This window comes from Antechinus flavipes, chromosome 2 (genome assembly GCF_016432865.1).
Source record: "Antechinus flavipes isolate AdamAnt ecotype Samford, QLD, Australia chromosome 2, AdamAnt_v2, whole genome shotgun sequence".
Lineage (NCBI taxonomy): Eukaryota > Metazoa > Chordata > Mammalia > Dasyuromorphia > Dasyuridae > Antechinus > Antechinus flavipes.
In genome coordinates this window covers 204,449,557-204,470,203 of record NC_067399.1, presented here as the reverse complement: position 1 = coordinate 204,470,203, position 20,647 = coordinate 204,449,557, and the positions used below count along the sequence as shown (strand labels likewise).

The 20,647-nt window shown below is 33.5% G+C and overlaps 1 protein-coding gene across 4 annotated transcripts in view; it reads right to left on the bottom strand.

Annotated features, from left to right (window-relative positions):
- The window catches only part of ASAP2 (ArfGAP with SH3 domain, ankyrin repeat and PH domain 2), a 260,499-nt gene that overhangs the window by 127,411 nt on the left and 112,441 nt on the right, over positions 1-20,647 (bottom strand). The window lies entirely within an intron of this gene.

The following is a 20,647-nucleotide window of genomic DNA, read 5'->3' as shown; positions in this document are numbered from 1 at the left end:
AGCTGATTAAAAACATCATATGAATTCTTGAACTCTCTTGTAAGGTTATTCTAGCAATGATCATTTATGTGTTACTTCTAATAGAGAATGGTCAGAACTCCAATGGCTTAACAATAATCACTAAGTATCATACATTTTAAAATTTCACTTTGACACATCTTCCTGCTAATCCTGCATTCTTCTAATTTTTAAATAAAATGTTGATGGAAAAAATTGTTAATATAACCGATTTGCCATAGTTTAAATTAGGGCTTGTGGACATATTTCAGGACTAAAAATTAGGATGGGAAAAAAATTACACCTTTATTTTCATTAACCAATAAATGGACTTTTTTTTTTTTAAGCATTTGCTTCAATTATAGTGAGAGGAAAATACTGTTCTGCAAAGGCATCCAGGAATTTCACCAGAATGGCAAAGGGAGCTAATACATACATCCACATACAGCCTCATGCTAGAATCTTTCCAGTTCTAACATTCTGTGATTCTACAATTCTCAAATGTGGAATGAGTGAAGGGAGGTGGGAAAACATACATTCTTCTCCATTAAAAGGGAGGTGACAGCCTTTAACAATGGACAACTAAGCAAAATAAACTAACAAATTGAGTATTTTTGACAATACTTCCACAGTTATTATAATTTGTCACTTCTAGACAAAAAAGGAAGAAAGCTTATCAATGCCTCAAACAAATTAGAGGAGGTCTGAAATCTCAAGAGTGAATTAGGATAATGGTAAAAGGGCTTAATTACCTCAACTTTCAAAGTCACATTTTGCATTATAAATTGCAGTGTAAATAATGGTGGAAGAGCCTCCCAAACTAGGTGTCCCAAAATTCTCCCAGGAATTCTTAAGATTTTCTACCAAATTTATTTACAGTTGAAATCCCTTTATAGGGAGGTATATCATCACTATCAAACATCATCATTAAACCAATTCATTTTGATTTGCATTTTCAGAGCTTACTAAGAACAAGGCATTTTGCTAGAAACTGGACCTGTGAGGAAAAATTATAGGGAATTTTTAGGTGAGAAAATACCTTCTCTTAATACAATTAAATGGCTACATTCTTTGAAGTTTTTAATTTTAAAGTTATTAGAACACTAGGAGATCAAGGTACTGTCCCATGGCCACACAGGCCTTGAAATCGTTTTCCTAGCTCCAAGGCCAGCCAAGCTAAGTTACAAATTTTTAAACTAGTATGTATGCAAAAAAATTTTCATAAGTCTATATATTAATTCACAGCTAAAAACACATAACATGTTATACACACACACACACATACATAAACATATCACTTTAAGGTTTGCAAAATACTTTACAAAACACTTTTTCTTTCTATCGTAACAATCCTGTTATTGTTATCCCCATTCTACAGATGAAGAAAAGGAGTCAGGCAGCAATTAAGCAACTTGTCCAGGATCGAAAATTTTCTAAGTGTCTGAGGCTGGATTAAAAATCGGGTGTTCCTGGTTCCAAGTCCAGCAGCTTTAATTAAGCTCTGGGCAACTAGCTGCCTAGGTTGGTTTTCCTTTGTAATTCTATGTATTTTATCTTCATGCATTTAAAATTTTTATTTTGCAAGTCATTTCCCTATTGATAAAGGGTTAAATGATACAAATAGGTAGTTTTCAGATAAATTAAAGCTATCTATAGTCAATGAAAAAATATTCTAAATCATTACTGATTAGAGAAATGCAAACTGAAGCAAATCTGAGATACCACTTCACATTCATCAGATTGGCTAACGTGACAGAAAAGAATAATGATAAATTATGGAGAGGATATGGGAAAACTTAAACACTAATGTATGGAGTTGTGAACTGATCCCATCATCCTGGAGAGCAATCTGGAACTATGCCCTAAGTGAAATAAAACTGTGCATACCCATTGATCAAGCAATATAACTAGGTTTGGATCCCAAACATAAAAAAGGGGGGCAGGAAAGAGGGGTGTGGATAGTGGACTCACATGTCCTAAAATATGTATACCAGCTCTTTTTGTGGTGGCAAAAAATTAGAAACTGAGGGGATGCCCATTAATTGGAGAATGGCTGAACAATTTGTATTATATGAATATAATGGAATACTATTATTCTATAAGAAATGATTTCAGAAAAACCTGGAAAGCCTTACATGAACTGATACTGAATGAAACTAGCACAACATACACAGAATAGCAACATTGTGCGATGATTAACTATGATATACTTATCTGTTTTCAGCAATACAATAATCTAAGACAATTTCAAAAGACTCATGATGAAAAATGTCAAACCACATCCAGAGAAAGAACTATGGAGTCTGAATGCAGATCAAAAACACATTAATTTTCACTTTTTTGGAGGGTTGCTTTTTGTTTTTTCTTTCTTGTAACCCTTTTATCCTAATTCTTCTTTTACAACATGCCTAATGTGGAAATATGTTTAAGATGATTATACATGTATAAGCCTATATTAGATTGTTTGCCATCTTCAGGGAGTGGAAGGAAGGGAGAAAAATTTGAAAAAAAGATAAATGAAAACTATCTTTACATGTAATTAGGAAAAAAGTACAGAAAAACCCCTTGAATTCCCCCCAAAAAGACAACCACCAAAACATTATTCTGTGTTTCACCAGACTGGCAGAGGGATTATAACACTTAAAAAAAACCCTACACTAAATTATATGATCTGTAGAGAGGCAAAGGAGAAAGCTGCAATTGTTCCACCCAGGAAGGTGGAAAATAGCACATGCACAAATAAGTTGATTAAAAAAAAAAAGTCACAAGGATAAGAGGAGATATGGATAATAGAGACTGTGAGAGATTCAGGAAAGTATACTCTTAAGAGTTAGCATTTAAGCTCTATCTTGATGGAAGTCAAGAGGAAGAGACGAAGAGAGAGAATATTTCAGATGTAAGGGAGACACTAGTTTTACAAAGAATACCAAATGGGAAGATGGGGTTGAGAAAATAGTGTAAGGCCAGCAATATATTTATGTTACTATTAACATACTTATAAAATATAATCAGTTTTAAAAGCAAAAACTTCCAACAATTTGTTCCTTTCTATGGAACAGCCTTAAAATGAAAATTTTGTAATATTTACACAATTTTAAACTAAAAAGTAAAACATTTTGATTATTTTTTTCAACCATAGTACCTTGAATGAAATATGTAAGGTAATTTCTTACCATATGACCTATTATGGTCAAATTTGAAAATAGCACTTAAAAAACTGATTCATAAAAACTCTTCAGCAAATTGCTTTTCTAAGTGGAGACAATTCACTGGAAAATTATGAAAAAGTATATAATGACACACAGTCAGTTAATGCTGCCAAAAGCTAAAAATGATCAAATAATGAGTACCATTTAAGAATAGATACTTGGGACAATCTCTGCCCAGACAAGTCAACATTTATCAAGCTCCTAAAATGTCTGAAGAGTATATAATCAACCATGACTTGAGAGAAATAATCTTAAACACTTAAATATGGATACTCAGCTTAAAGGAACTAGTGAATAAATGGAAGGCAAAACATTAAAAGTCTTTTGAAATACAAATATAATCCATCTTTAGGATGGAAAGATTTTAGGAGGGATGTCCTATTCCAGAGCAATGACTTAAGTTCCTAAGTTCTTGTTGTATCCTTTCATCTTTGCTAAAGGAGTAGAGAAGTATGCTTTAGTCTATCCAGACAGTCAGACCCTGCTCCCCAAGAGTCTGTTACAAAGGCAGAATAAATTAAGATGGCAGATGTAGCTTTATTTCATTTAGAAAACCTGGTAGAAAAAGTAGTGATAGAAATTTAGATTTACCTGTTTAAGGCATTTATAACATCCATTCTTGACTTAGCTACTAGGCGTAAGTGCTTGTAAAATATTGTATTGGTGAATCACATAGTCTCTGAGAGTCTCTTCAGAGACCAACCAGTCCATACTATATCTGATAAAGAATTCCACAATGACATCTTCAACAAGTAGTCATCCAAGCCTCTATTTAGTAAACAAGGAAAACCTGCAGTGTCCATTCCACCACTGGAAAGATCTAATTATAAAGAAATAGTGCTACATTATGGTGAGCCTTATATCCGCCTTTCTGAAAGCTTTCCCAATTGGTCCTAGGTTTCTTATCTGGATAATACCTTTTCCCCTCAGGCCTTTAGGCCTGAAAATAATCATCATGTCTCAGCCCAAGTCTTTCTTCTCTAAGCTAAATAAACAGCTCTTGTTCCTTCCTTCAATGCAGGTATGTAGTCTCTGTGGTCTTTTTACCACCCTGATTTAAGTGCTAGTTTGTCCATGTTCTTCCCACAAGATGGTATCCAGGGCTGATCATGTTCTGGATGTGGTCTGAAAAAAGCTGAATAACAACAGCAGGAAAGTACTTATATGTGCTCTAAGGTTCATGATCCACTTTACTTACATTACTTCACAAAGAAGCAGTGAGTAGAGTGCTGAACTTGGAGTTGCAGCTCAAGTTATTCTAATTAGAGTTATTTATTGTTGGTTCTATAATTACCTATATAACATGGGATTGCCTTTCATCTATAAAATGGGGAAGGGAGTATGTGTCAGACAAGATAATCCCTAGAGTCCTTTTCAGCTTTGGATCTAAGATTTTATGATCCTATGAGTTAGTTATTAAGTTAATATAATCATGTGAGGTACTTAATAAGCATTATAACCCCTATTTTATATATTGGAAAAATAAAGATTTAGACAATTCAGTACACTGTCTACTGCCATAAAACTACCAAACTTCAGAGGTACAAGGATACAGTGTTTCTCCAGGATTCTTTTTATATTCAGTAACTGGCTCAAACACAGGAATAATTACAATCTCCTTTCTGGATATCACATTTCTCCTTAATATAAGCTAGAAAGCTATTCAGCTTTTTTGGTGACCGTGTCATACTATAATTCATAGAGAGAATACACTGAACAATATGGGCTAGCCATGCCTTCTGCTTCCTTAAATCTGATTCTTATGAAGCTGATTTTTTCCCTAAGTATAAAACTTTACATTTTTCCCTATTAAAATGTCATCATACTATATTTGGCTCATCATTATTACCTTCAGACTCCTTGACACTGTCATTATTTGCCATTCATTGGCAGTAGAGGTCACGGAGAAAAGGAAAAATGAACTGCAAATCAACTGAGGTGGAGAAGGGGAAGAGGGATGACAAAAAAATTTAATACAGTTTGCTGCAAGTAAACTCATATGGTAAGCAAGCAATGATGAGAACTGTGCAATTTGGTTCTATTTGATACAGATTCTCTGAATTATGAGCACAGCTAAGCTTATCTTTGGTTTCCTAATATTCAAGGAGAGCATACCATGGTTGGAGGTGGGTGGTGATGGATACCAGGCATCTAAGATATGGGACTCGGGAATCAGGGGATATGGATTCAAAGTTTGAGCTCTAATATTTATTTATTAGACATTATATGCTTCAAGTGAAGCTTAAACCTTCTAAGCTTCAGTTTTTTCATTTGTAAAATGGGGGTGATAATATTTGTACTAGCTACTTTACCAGTGTGTTGTAAGGTTACTGAATTCATACAAGTATTTAGTAAGGCTCCTGGTATAGGAGACAGAGCACTGGGGCTCAGATAATGAAAATATGAGTTCAAATTCAACTTCAGACACTTATTAGCTGTTGATCCTGAGCAAGTCATGTAGCCTCTGACTGTCTCACTTTCCTCAAATGAGGAAATGGGGATAATATTAACACCTCCCAAGCATACTGGTTGTGAGGAGAATATTTGCAAAGTGTAAAACTGTGTCTAGTACTACTGCTAGGCCTTGAGATTATAAATAAAAATATAACAATTCTCAAAAACCTTAAAAGCACACTTATAAATCTTAAAGTACTTTACAAAAGCAAATTATTATTTTTAAGATGTTCAGCTTTGTACACAAACTCTTTATCCTTGAATTTATTGATTATTCTTCTGTTATTGCATACTAACTTGGTTATTAATCTCTATCTGACACTACAGTATATAGGACTTGGACTTCAGAGTGACATGACAGAGAACTTCAAAGCACAGAAAAGTACTTCTCTCTTGCTTTCACTTGAGGCCACAAGCAAAAAGAGAGTTTAGATGCTCCATCTTAACAAAGCTCAATGCCAAATGACAGTTTGGCTTTGTATCCCTTTCTGATTATTAGTTAAGGACTGTACAGACAGCCTCAGGCATACAATTTGAAAGAACCCTTCCTCCAGGTCTGGCTGCGGAAAAAAACTCCAATGCCAAAAGATTACTGCACATCCCTGATGCCCTGACAGCTTCTAACTTCAATTTATAAGTAATAAAATTTTTATGATCCAAGGGAAGAATTAAATTGTTCCTGGGAAACAAAACCAAAATATATCTTTCATTGCTCCAAGCAAGCACTGAATTTTACTCTTTCTGCTGTGGTTTCCAATTGAGAGACAAGTAGAAGACACAATGTAAAGAAATATCATTACTATTACTAATGTGGGCTAATAATAATAACTACTTTGAGTTAGGGATATGAAACTAGTAGCAGAGAATAAGCAAATTAATAAGCTTTTCTTCTTAGTAGAGGTCATAGTAAAAGCAAAAATGTTTAGACAGAAGGCTAGTAGTCATCAACAATAAAAACATTATGTTGATGTCATAACCTATTGTCTTCCTCACTGTTCTTTCAATCTCTTTTCATTTCACTGAACATTTGTCAACTACTCAGTGTTTAGAAGAGGTGCTGAATAAGACAAAATTGTGAACAACACCCAGTCCTAGTCCTCAAGAAGCTTAAAACAATACACATATTATAAAGAAATACATATTAAATAGTCCACTCGTTTCGTAAATGTAAAAAGAAGGGCTTGAACTACACTTTTAAAGTGTAGTTTTAAAGAACTTTTAAAGTTTTTTCACATCTAAAAATCTAGAAGTATGTCAGACACAAAATACGAATTCCACTGAGAGAAATAGCAATTCGACTTGGGAAGTGAAGGAGAAGATGTATGACTAAAGAAAAACTAAAGACTTTTCAAAGTTGACATTATGATATTCTTTAAATTCCTTTTTTCAAAATTCTCCTAACCTTTTTCCTTAACTGTTTACCTGTAAGAACCCTTTTATCCACACAAGCTTAGATTTTGATTATTGATACTGAATATCAAAAGATCTATCTCATTTTTGATTTCCTCTCAAAGTCCCTTTACCAATATGAGATGCAAATGAAACTTCCACACCCAATATTTGGTTTTAGCTTCTGGATTCCTTAAATCTGGCAGGTGGTCAACATGAACTTAAACAACAGAGGTCAAGAATTCATGAATGCCTTTGATGCTTGGTTCATTTAAAGATCTTATTTCTATTAATTTCTCCCTCTACTATTCATTCAGTTATACTTTGTGACAAATTAAAAACAGGAAAAAAGGAGTTCAGCAAAACCAAGCAACTAATTAAGCACGTGAGACAGTATGTTTAATATTCCACATCTCTTCTCCCTCACCTCTGAAACAAGGAGAGACAGCTGCATTTTTTTTTTCATTTCTTCTTGGAAGCCAGGCTTGATCATTATAATTATACATCATTTGGTTTCTGATTCTTGTTCTTTCCCTTTAAATTGTTATACTTACTGTATATATTGTTTTCCTAGTTCTGTTTACTTTAAAGAACGCCAAAAAACTAAGTCAGTCCCAGTCCCGGAAACATCTGTCCATTATAGAATATGGCAAATCTCTTTATATAGCCATGATTCTTAACAGAATCCTAATAACCTCTAGAATTTTGTACTTTCCCTTAAATATAAATTACCTTCCCAAATAGTCATATACTATTCCTTAATTGAGAAGTGAGTCAAAATTCACATTTTATTTTTCAGGACTTCGTAGATCCATAATCTCAGCAAAGTGAATATTTCCTTCTAATAGTACAAGTGAAAGCTAAATCCCATCCATGTCTTTTCATCCTGAACAAGCCTTGCTTATGTTCTCTCATGACTTCTTGATAGAGTGCCTACCCAATCCCCTGGAGACCTTCCTCCATGTGAATGTTTTGCTCATATCAGTGTAGAGGACCAACGTTACATTCTTAGTACATAACTAGTGTACCTCCTTTTCTGATCATATATTTTCTATGCCTCTTTTTGAGTGCAAGACATTATTGGTAATAAAGCGAAAGCTACTTATACTGACATACGCTCTCTATTTTACATTTCACTATATCCAAATTTATAGGAAATCAGTTTAAATCAATTAAAAAATTTAATACTTTCAGATTTTCTAAAAGACAAAAATAAAACTAAAATAAATTTAAACTTCAATGAATCCTCAATATAGAAATGGGGGAGAGAATCATATACTTTAGTGAATAAAGAATTGCTTCTCCAACTTTTTATGATAGGGTGGTGTTGGGTGTTTAAAGTCCTTTACCACAAACATGGCTCCTTCCTAAATTTACTTCTCTCCACATAATCTATAATCAAAATATACTTGACCTTCGTGATATTCTTTGAACAAGAGAACCTTCTCTTACTCCATGCCTTTTCACTGGCTATCTCCCATGCCTGTAATGTTCTCCTTCACCTAGTCTCCTTTCTGGCTTCTTTTAAAAGTAAACTTAAATTTCACTTGTGTATAAACTTACATGGTATTTCTTGTAGTATGATGTGAGCCCTGTGAGGGTAGAGACTGTGATTTTGTTTTTCTTTGTATCCCTAGCATTTAATAGCACTTAATAAGTGCTTTCTGAATGACTGGTAAAAATGGGACTAGATATACTAAATCAGTGGTGTTCAAATTAAATAGAAAGGGATCCTGCAGGTTGCATGTTGACTGAGAAAAACCACAAATTATCTATTGACATTATCTATGTTATAAATAAACATTTTTTAAAAAATTTTGTTAAACATTTCACAATAAATTTTAATCGAGTTCCCATGACAGTGGGAAGTTTTGCTGGAGCTGGACACAGCAAGATGCTCAGGTTTGACATCTCCATGCTAAATAATATCCTTGGTTTCAATTATTTGATTCATAAATTGAACCAATTAATTTTGGTAATGAGATCAAAGTAGTTTTTAACAGCTTCTTAATCAAGAAATACTTGAGGATAGTAGGTGGTCTATTGGAGGAAGCTGTTGCAAGTCAGTAAAACTTGAATTCAAATGTAGCATTTATTATTTACATGACCTTGGGATGCAACCTCCTACCTACCTGATTATTATTATTATTAAAGTATTGCTGCTATTGTCGATAACAACAATTACATAGAAGAGTCATATTGGAAACAATATAGTTGTGAGGGTGATGAGGGATTGATTCCACAAGATGGAAAAAATCTCAGATCACAATAATCCAAAAAGGGAACAAAGGAAACCAAAGACAACAATGAATAATTTATATATCTACTTTCCCAACTGTGTACAAGCTTTATGAGAATTGTGTAGCTTGAATTAAGAGCATTATGAATGGGACCAGACGGGCTTTCACAAAAAAAATTCTACAACAGAGGATAGCTCTTTACCATCACACAAGTATCTGAAAGATGTAAGAAATACAAAGTCCTACTTTTTTATTATCAAAACTTTTAATTCATTAGAATTAGGATAAATGTTATCTTAAAAAGATTTTTTGCAAAAAGTGTCTTCTATTCATACATCACTACAATTATGTGTTAGACACTGTGTTGAGGAAACAAACACTAAAATGAAATAATGTTTGCCCTCAAGAAACTTACACTAACAAAGGGAACAACTTGAACATATGTGGATAGACTGTGACCTGAATCAACAGAAGGAACATTCACATCAACATTCTCATTTTATAAATGAAGAAGCCCATTACATTTTTATTTTGTTATACATAAAACAGATTTAAAAGCTTGTACAGGATCATACAGGTAACAAATAGCACTGCCAGAATTTGAATTTGGTTTCTCTGATTTCTCCAATGTCCTTCCAATTATACTGAATATGGAAAAAATCATTCTACTAGAAAATGGAAATTTAAATATATGAAGAATATTCTTTTAAGAGATCTCAGGCAGAATAAATTACTTTCAAATACAGCCTTATAGTTAAAAAGTATTCTAATACTCTGACAAGAGGTTTTTTTTTCTTTTAAAAAATTATTTTTTATGGTTTTACATTTTTTACATCTTTCCATAAGAATCATGTTGGGAGAGAAAAATCAGGACAAAAGGGAAAAATCCCAAGAGAGAAAAAAAAAAAAAAGATGAAAATACTATAGTTCTCTATCTGGATGGGGATGGTATTTTCCACCTGAAGTTTATTGGAGTTACCTTGGATCACTGAATTGCTGAGAAGAGCTAACTCTATATCACAAACTGATCATCATACAAGCTTGCTGTTGTTGTATACATTTTCCTGGTTCTGTGACAAGAAGTTTATTTGTTTGTTTTTTTAATATTCATTCCCTCACAACCTCCAGTAAAATCCTAACCCAATTCTTCATCATATTGCAGAAGTGATTCTGGATTTCAGCAAAGAGCCAAGATTTTAATTTAAGCTGGAAAGTACAGACCCAGTGAAAAACTGTGTGTTTATAATATCTGAAGAAGCAGCATAGCTGATTCAAGATTCTTCACCATTTGTTCATAAGGTAATAAATTTTCAGGTACTACATTTCCTTCTACCATTTCACAAAGGAACTGCAATTTGCATCGTTGAAGTCAGTCCCAGAGCTAAGAAATCATTAATCATTAAGGTATTAAAGTGAGGTATTTCCTCACAATATATTATGATTCAATCTATATCCAGTCTCCATAGTTCTCTATCTGGATGGGGATGGTATTTTCCACCTAAAGTTTATTGTAATTACCTTGGATCATTGAATTGCTGAGAAGAGCTAACTCTGTATCACAACTGATCATCATACAAGCTTGCTGTTGCTGTGTACATTTTCTTGGTTCTGTGACAAGAAGTTTATTTGTTTGTTTTTTTAATATTCACTCCCTCACAACCTCCAGTAAAATCCTAACCCAATTCTTCATCATATTGCAGAAGTGATTCTGGATTTCAGCAAAGAGCCAAGATCTTAATTTAAGCTGGAAAGTACAGACCCAGACAAAGTAGATAGATTTTGTTACTTTTTATTTTACTTTATTTTAATAATAGCCTTTTATTTTCAAAATACATGAAAAGATAGTTTTCAATATTCATCCTTGCAAAACCTTGTGTTACAAATTTTCTCCCTCTCCTTCACAGCAATTAATCCAAGTTAACACATGTTAAAAATGTGCAATTTTTCTATACATAGTTTCACAATTATCATGTTGCATAAGAAAATCAGATCAAAAAAGGGGGGGGGGGAAGAAAGAAAACAAGAAGCAAGCAAACAACAACAAAGAAGGTATTTTTTACAATAATAGCATTTTTACTATTGTGATCTACACTCAATCCCCATAGTCCTCTTTCCGGATGCAGATGGCTCTCTCCATCATTAGTCTATTGGAATAGGCCTGAATCACCTCATTGTTGAGAAGAACCACACCCATCAGAATTGATCATAGTATAATCTTGCTGTTGCTGTGTACAATGTTCTTTTGGTTGTACTCCATTTAGCATTAGTTTGTGTAAACCTCTCCAGGCTTTTCTGAAATCATCATGCTGATAGTTTCTTACAGAGCAATAATATTCCATAACATTCATATGCCATAACTCATTCAGCCATTCTCCCATTTATGGGCATCCACTCAGTTTCCAGTTCCTTGCCACTACAAAAAGGGCTGCCCAAACATTCTTCCACATGTGGATCCTTGTTCCTTTTTTCTGATCCCTTTGGGATACAAACTGCTGGATCAAAGGGTTTGCATAGTTTGCCCTTTGAGCATAGTTCCATGTTGCTTTCCAAATGGTTGGATCAGTTTATAACTCCTCCAATAATGCATTAGTGTCCCAATTTCCCACATCCCTCCAACATTATCTTTTCCTGTCATCTTAGCCAATCTGAGAGGTGTACAGCAGCAGTACCTCAGAGTTGTCTTAATTTGCATTTCTTTGAGCAATAGTGATTTAGAGCATATTTTCACATAACTATAAATAGTTTTAATTTCTTTATCTAAAAATTGTTCATATCCTTTGCATATCAATTGGAGAATGGTTTGTATTCTTATAAATTTGAGTCAATCCTCTATATATTTTAGAAATGAGGCCTTTATAAGAACCCTTAGATGTAAAAATTTTTCCCCAATTTTTTGCTTCCCTTCTAATCTTGTCTGCATTGGTTTTGTTTACATAAAAACCTTTTAATTTAATAGAGTCAAAATTATCTGTTTTTGGATTTTATAATTTCCTCTAGTTCTTTGGCCATAAATTTCTTCCTTCTTCACAAATCTGAGAGAAACACTATCCTTTGTTCTTTTAAGGTAAGTTCTAGAACCTAGGCCTCCTAATTCCTAGCCTGCTAATGGTTTTCATACCACATCAGACTTCCTATTGGGACTTAAATGGTAACACATTAGGGACAAATATTTCTGAATAAAAATGTACTCTGTGAGAGAAAAATGAAGAATCAGAGTTTGAATTTAAATCTTAACTCTGCTATTTACTATGTTATTTCTCTCTGGATCTCAATTTCTTCCTCTATTAAATTAGGGAGTAGGACTAGATCATCTCTAATGTCCTTTCGAACTTAAACAATCTGTGATAAACATGCTTCTTGATTCTGCTGCCACACTAGCGGAGTGGGGATTGGAGAATGGAAAAGAAAATCAATAGATTACTGTAATTAAAAGGTCCTTTTGTCCTCTTAGGAGGAAGATGGTCTCCATCTAAAGAAGGAATTGGTTCAACCTAAGTGGTAACACTGAACTACTGCTTCCATTTAACTTTATATTATCATTCAAGTTATCATTTCCCCTTCCCCCCTTTCTTACACAGAAAAGTCTGGGCAGATTTTCAGGGAATTTAAAAATGAAATGAAAACAGGCCAGTGTTTGTACATTCTTATCTTCAGTATGTGGAAAGAGACCTTTTTTGTGACATAGTCACTGCTCAGGAAACTAATAAAACACACACACACACACACACACACGTTCCTACAAAAAGAGCCATCACCAAGCAGATGCTTCCAAAGCTGTCTTCTTGGCAATGAAACCCGGCTGATAGTTTGTTTAATTAAAAAGGGGAGGGGGAAGAGCCCACACAGATCCTCAGTGTTTAACAAAACTGAAAGATCAAAATGGACCAGCTGGCAGAAACACTCTGGCACCTTTCACACCAAGGGAGAAAAAAAATGAAACTATTGACCTGGTTTCTGCTTTTAACATTACTTCTCTGGTACTCACAACTACTTTGATCTTTTGTGCTCTATTGTGGAGATGGAAGAAAAAAAAATTCTTTTCTCCTCACTCTGAAATATGCTGGAAATTTCACAAGAGTAAAAATGTCAATAAAGCCTATGCCTGGGAAATAAAGGTAATATTGAAAGAAAAGAGCAACTTACTATATTGGAATTTTGTTCTTCTCAAGTTCAGAAAATACAAATACCTTTAACTAAATCACCAAAAATAAAAACTCTAATTTTATCAACTCAAGGAACACTAGACCCAGAATTAGAAAAGCTAGTCTTAAGTCCTAGTTCTACCATTCACTTGCTATCTGACCCTGGGAAAGTTGCTTAATTACTCAGAGCCTCAAATTTCCTAATAAGACAAATAGGTATAATAATATACTTGTACTGTCATTTCAGAGTTGTCAGGATATGACAAACTATCATAATGGTCTGAATATAGATTTATTACTTGAGTGCTCCAATAAAACTTCTGAATAAGAAAATTAAATAACATTGACTGTAGGTCACATTCAGGTTTTATAAATACCAGAATGGAAGAGAAAATGTATAGCATATATTCAGATCTATAATGTTATGAGTAAATTACTAAACATCAACCATTAATGACAATCAAGTAAAATCATTTATGTCAAAGTACTTTGTAAATTATTTTGCTATCATTTAACTATACAAACAGTGATCTACATAAAACAATACCTATATAAATTACCTGTCAAATTTTAGAGTTTGATGAAATGAACAATCTGGAGATCCTATCATAAAATCACAAAGAATGGAACCTATGATTCAATTACCTTTAAAATGCAAATAAGCCTCACTAAAAAACCTATAGTGATTTACTTTTTATTTATCAATACACCAATATAACCTAGACAAAAGATAAGTGATTATAAAAGTGGTTGGTCTTACTTGTAAAGCAAAGTAGACAGCTTGAGAATTCCACCAAATACATACCAACTCCTCAGTGCCTGAAATATTCCTTATATTGGACAAAGATTTTTATTTTTCAGTTAAAAAAGTAAAGTTTAGAATAAAAATAAACCCTGAGAGAATTAGCATATTTAAGTATATAGTTAAAATGACTGATATCAGAGTCATTCCTGAGAGCAGAAGCAAATTATAAGGAGAGATGGTTTCCAGATGCTAATGGGAATAAGGAAAAAATGGGACACTAAGATACTGTTTACAGAATTGTGAACTGATTCATTCATTCTGGAGAGCAATTTAAAACTATTACCAAAAGGCATGCTCTTTGACTCAGCAGTACCTCTAGCTAGACCTTGAGTGAGTCAAGTGTATATCCTAAAAAGATTTTTTTTCCCAAGAAAATAAAAAAGAAAAAGGGCCTATATCTTTGAAAATGTTTATAGCAGGTCTTTTTGTGGTGGCAAAGACCTAAAAATTGAGGGGATGCTTATCAGTTAGAGAATGGCTGAAGTTGTGGAATATGATTATAATAGAATATATTATTGTGTCATTGTGTTATAAAGAAATGACAAGTAGGATGCTTTCAAAAAAAAATCCCATTAAGACTTTTACAAACCAATGCAAAGTGAAGTGAATAGAACCATGAAAACATTGTATACAACAACAGCAATAATGTAAATGATCAACTGTGAATGACCTAAAAATGTTTTTATTTTAACATGTAATTTTTATTCTTTTTACATGTAATTGTAATTTTACATGTAATTGTAATACATATTACACACACACACACACACACACACATATATAAAACAAAAAAAATTTTTTAAGGCATTTCAGTCAACTTTCTGGTCGACTCCTATTGCAATAATAGGCCAGAAAGTCTTTCCAGATCAACAGTTTCTTTTTTTTTCTTTTTAATAACCTTTTATTGATAGAACTCATGCCAGGGTAATTTTTTACAACATTATCCCTTGCATTCACTTCTGTTCCGATTTTTAACTCCCTCCCTCCCTCCCCCAGATGGCAAGCAATCCTTTACATGTTGAATAGGTTACAGTATATCCTGCATACAATATACGTGTGCAGAACCGAACAGTTTTCTTGTTGCACAGGGACAGATCAACAGTTTCTTATACATGTTTTCTTTCTTTTATTAGATAACCTGTTTAAGGACAAGAACGGACTCACGTTTTTAACCTGTATCCTCAATGCTTATTAAAAATTAAAAAAATGCTTTTTCATTCACTCACTTATACTTTAAAGGCTATGGAGCATACTTGGAGCTAGACCTCTTTTCCTGACAGATTTGGTGTGGCTTTTTCTAATAGATCATGTATGTTGGCTTGATATTCAAAAACGTGGTCATCTCTTCAAGGGCCAGGGTTTCTCAGTAGTTAACCTTATCCATATATGCAGATCCAGAGTAAGCCCTCATCCCCCTTTATAAAGAAAAGCCTTCAGATTCTATGTTGTTACACTAAACCATGCTATTTAGATTATTAGTTTTCAAGACAATTAGAAGCAGCAGCTGAGTGATAAGGGATGGTTAAGGAGTTAAAAACATTAAAAGTCAGTCACTGGAAGTAAAAAAGTCCAAAAGTCTATAGACACTGAAAACAAAGGCAAACAGATGCACCCCAACCCAGCTTCAATAATCAATGAGGGCAACACTATATTGCATCCAAGAACTTGTAATTTTAACTAATTTTTGTAAGATAAACCTGGGTCATGAAGAAAATATGATTCATCATTCTGTTAAACAAGGCAGGGAATTCAGAAAAAATTAAAAGTGTTTAATGTGTGGATGCTTAAAGGATCAAGTTTTAGTTATTTGGCAAATTCATTTATAAGGAACACTTAATTTCTCAGGTAGGAATTGGTAAACAGAGGGAAGACCATTCAATCAATAGAGAAAGGGTTTAACAAAGGTTCAGAGGCATACCAACACACAGATGGTTGGGAGTTGGGGAAGAAAGAATGGAGCAAATCTTTTAAAACTTGAAATATACATAAAAGTTGTAGCCTGCTTTGTCCACAAATCTGAAGTGCCCTATCACTTCAGGAAAAATGCTACAAGCCCTTTAATTTCCTTTAGGGGATCTTTTTACCCTTTAAAAAGAACCACTCGTTGAACAATTTTACTGTAAAGAATTCTATAGAGCCTTTTAATATCCATTAAACAAAATCTAAGCCACCCACTGAAAAGCATGCCACAGACACAATCCCATTGGCAAAAAAAACAAAAACAAAAAAACATAGAACATTCATATTATAGTATCCTAAAGAAATATGTTTGCTAGTCAATAGAATTCTTATTTGAAAATCAAGGAGGGTAAATTCCATTACATTCTTAATCTTCTATACTGCATTATATTAAATAAAATGGTCAGAATTGCTAAAGATGATAATTTCAGCCATTGACAAAAGAATACCTAATATATACTTAATATACCTAATAAAAATAATATACTTTATGAGTCAACTAATAATCCATCTATTTGATAAATTTTCCAGTGAATCTTCACAATTCTTTCATATCTTTTCATCAATTAGTTGGTATATTATACTTTTTCACTTATAGATTGAGACATATAGATAGCTCTATAAGAATGGAATATCCATTTCAATCCTATTACAATGCTTTCCTTGTGGCATAGAGGTAAAACTGGGCTTTTGAAAGTTATGTCAGTGAGCTCCAGTTCTGGGAAATTCTACCAGATTGGAAAGACTTCAAGTATGGCCCATTCATGAGTTGTATGTCTATCATTCAAGGACAAATTTTCAGAAAGCCTTATCACCTGAAATATTGCTATTAAGTGATGTATTGTTTTAGTCTTATAAATATATAGACCATCTTCTGAGGCACAGCAGAATTATTTGCATTGATGAAAGGAATATTCATATGGATAAAGCTATAAGTCCTTCAATTACGATTAAAAAAAAAAAAAAATGGAGACAAAGAAAATGTGAGCCAAACACAGTAATCAAGACTTTGAGAACAGATGATACCCTAGATGTTGTAAAAAAAATTGGGAGGAAAAGCTTGCTTAACTATACATATCCAAATCCAAAAGGAAAAAAGATTCTTCTGACAATCAGCTCACACTGATTTCTAGAGAGAAATAGTTGGATTTTGAGGAGAAGGGAAAAATGAGAGGGAAGGAGGAAGGGGGGGGGGAGGAAAGAAGGGAGAAAAGGAGGGAGGGGGAGAGAAAGAAAAAGAAAAAGAGAAAGAAAAAGAAAAAGAGAGAGAGAGAGAGACAGAGAGAGACAGAGGCGGAGGGAGGGGGGAAGAAAGAAAGAATGTAAGTTCCTTGTGGGAATAAGCTATTACTTTTTTCTCTGTAATCTTACCACTGATCACAGTGCACCTGGTCTTAGTTATTACACTTAATAAATGATTGTTGATTACCTTTCTTTCCTTATCTATGGGAGGCAGTATGATTCCACAGAGACAACAACAGGATAAAAACTCGGATGCCACACATTTTACTTTTTTCCCTAACAGACTATTTATTTAGCAAGGCTCTGGGCATTCAATGGAAAACAAAAGATGATAGTCTTAAAGTAATTTAACAAATCAAAGTGATAAACTTTGCCAAGGCTACTATTATTCCTTTAGAATTATAAGATGAACACACCTTCCCATTAGTAAAACTTTAACTCCCTAATGTACCTTATAAAGCAAATATTCACCCTGATTATTTATGCTGTTCCTGCTCTTGCATCCTCTTCTAGACTCTATGGGTCTAGAGAACATGAGAATATGAGTCATGGAGAATATCTGGATCGCTAGAGCTGACCTGCTAGGTGACAATTTATTACATCTTAGCAGCTCCAGACTTAAAGATGAACCTTTCGCTCCTGCTACTTTAAACATAACTTTTTGTATTTTTTTAAAATTAAGAATGAATAAACATTAAACATTTCAATACACAAAGAAAAAACAAAAAGAGGAAATGTTTAGGAAATTGTGAACTGTGATGTTTACTTTATATTCCCCTTACTATGTATAAGTTTTTTTCCTTTTAAATAAAATGAATTTAAATTTAACTTAGTAGTTCTAACTATGCTTTAACTGTCTCCTCTTGAAATTCCTTTTACTCTTTTATGTTTATTTTTTAAAAATAATTCGTTGATGATCTCTCTTTTCTTTTATAGTTATCACTATTGCTTTATTCATAGTCTCACCCCCCACCTCCCATGAAAATATTAAAAATGAAACTGGAGAAAATATTAAATAAATAAATTTAAAAGAAAATATTAAGGAAAAACATTTTCACACACTGGACAAATCTAAAGCATTTTCATCATTCATATAGCACCTTAAGGTTTTTAAAGCAAACAAATGTTAAATCATTTGTCTTGAACAACTCTGGAAGTGGTTTTATTATTATTATTATTCCCATTTTACAGATGAGGAAACTGAGGCAGACAGGTTAAATGACTTTGCCCAGGGTAACACAACTAGTGATCTTAATAATGTACTGCTGGCTCAAAGAGGTGTGTGTAGCTCAGTAATACTTTAGATAAAGTTCCAAATTACTTTTCAAGATAGTTGGATCACTTAGTTACCCCAACATCAAAGTAGCATGCAGCGCCTATCTTCCATAGGCCCTCAACTCTTTTTTTTGGGGGGGGGAGGGGAGGGAAGGTATCATTTTCCAATCTGATTCATATGATTTAGAATCTCAGAGTTGTTTTAATTGTATTTCCCTTATTTGAGCAATATGGAGCATTGTGGAGAACTAGATCATTGTATACTGCAACAAGAAGATTATATGATGATCAATTCTGATGGACGTAGCTCTTTTCAACAAGAAATTCCCACAAAGAACAAGAGCTAAAGGAATTTCAGAGATTCAGCTGAACATGCTCATTTTACAAGTAAGGAAACTGAGGTTCAGAAATGGGAAGTGACCAGCAGAGGTGGTATTCAAATCAATAACTTTTAACTTCAGATCTAGTATTCTTTTTAAGCTAACTGCTTTCATTTCCATCTCCACAAGGAAGAGTCATACCAGAACTTATAATTCAGCATTGCTACTAATGCATATAACATGATCTATGGAGAAGAAACATTTTTCCAAGGCCATTTAATATCCCATCAAGAACCTAGTGTGCTGTACTAATCACTTAATTCTAAGGCAAGAGATTAATGTTACCACCCATGCTTCACAAATTTCTAAGACAAGGCTAATTCTGAAACTAGTGTTTAATATCTCCTTTAAAAAAGAGGGCCAGCTCATTGGTGCAGTGGATAGAGCACCAGCCCTGAAATCAGGAGGATATGAGTTCAAATCTAGCCTCAGGCACTTAACACAGTATGATCCTGGGCAAGTCCCTTAACCCCAATTGCCTCAGCAAAAACAAAACAAATAACAAACAACAAGAACAAAAACAACCTGAGACTTTACAGTAGTACCGTGCAAGAATTTTTTAATATTCAAATTACTTTTCTATTTTCCAGTCATCTTTTCTAAAATGATAGTGAATTTTCCAAACTTATTCTATCAATAGAAAAGGCGAATTAACTAAGATAAGAAAAAGACTAAAAGAGCAAGCAGTGAGAATAATAGAAACAAAAACATGATTAACTTGAATTTATAACTCTCCTTTCAGTTTTTGTGGATTCCTTTAAAGTTCTAGATTCTTTTTTTCTCAAAAATAACAATATCAACAAAAACCCAACAACACTATTACTACTTTTATGGGTTGTTTTCTTTTCTTTCTTTCTTTTTTTTTGTTACCAGCTCATTATCCTCAACAGTACTAATAACTGACATATCAACTCTGTCCAGACATATTATCATCACCCAGGGTATTCAAAAATGGCAAACAGCAACAGCTAAGCAAAATTCTATTAACAATGACAACTCAAATTTTCCACTGCTCTACAAAGGTTACAAAGCAATTTCCTCCTAATATCCTTTTATAAGTATCTACTGAAACTACTGCTATTTCCATTTTATAGATGACAACACTTGGGCCTAGAGGAGTTAAGTGACTTGCTAGTATGTGCCAAAACTGACCTGCCAAGAGTTCTGGGGGATGGGGGAGAGATCATGGGAGAATGGGGAATATCCCTCCACTAAAAGAAACAGCAGTCCTCTTTATTTCATTAGATAATTTTTATGGATTGCTAAAGCCTTTATAAATATTCATCCCTTTGTTGCTAAGGTTTCCCCAAACCTAGTTCTGAAACCACAGACATATAGTCAGCTTCCAAAGTCATACTGTGAAAGCTTCTCCAACCTGGTAACTTTTAAGAATCTAACATGCACACATGCCACAAATTTGAGTAGTACTATCCAAAAATAACTTAAGGGAGATTTTTTGGTATTCTTTGAAAGAAAGAAAAAGAAATTTGGGGCACTAACCTCAACACTCTTCTTATAAAGCGGAAGAATTATTTCTGCTCAAAAAACAGAGAAG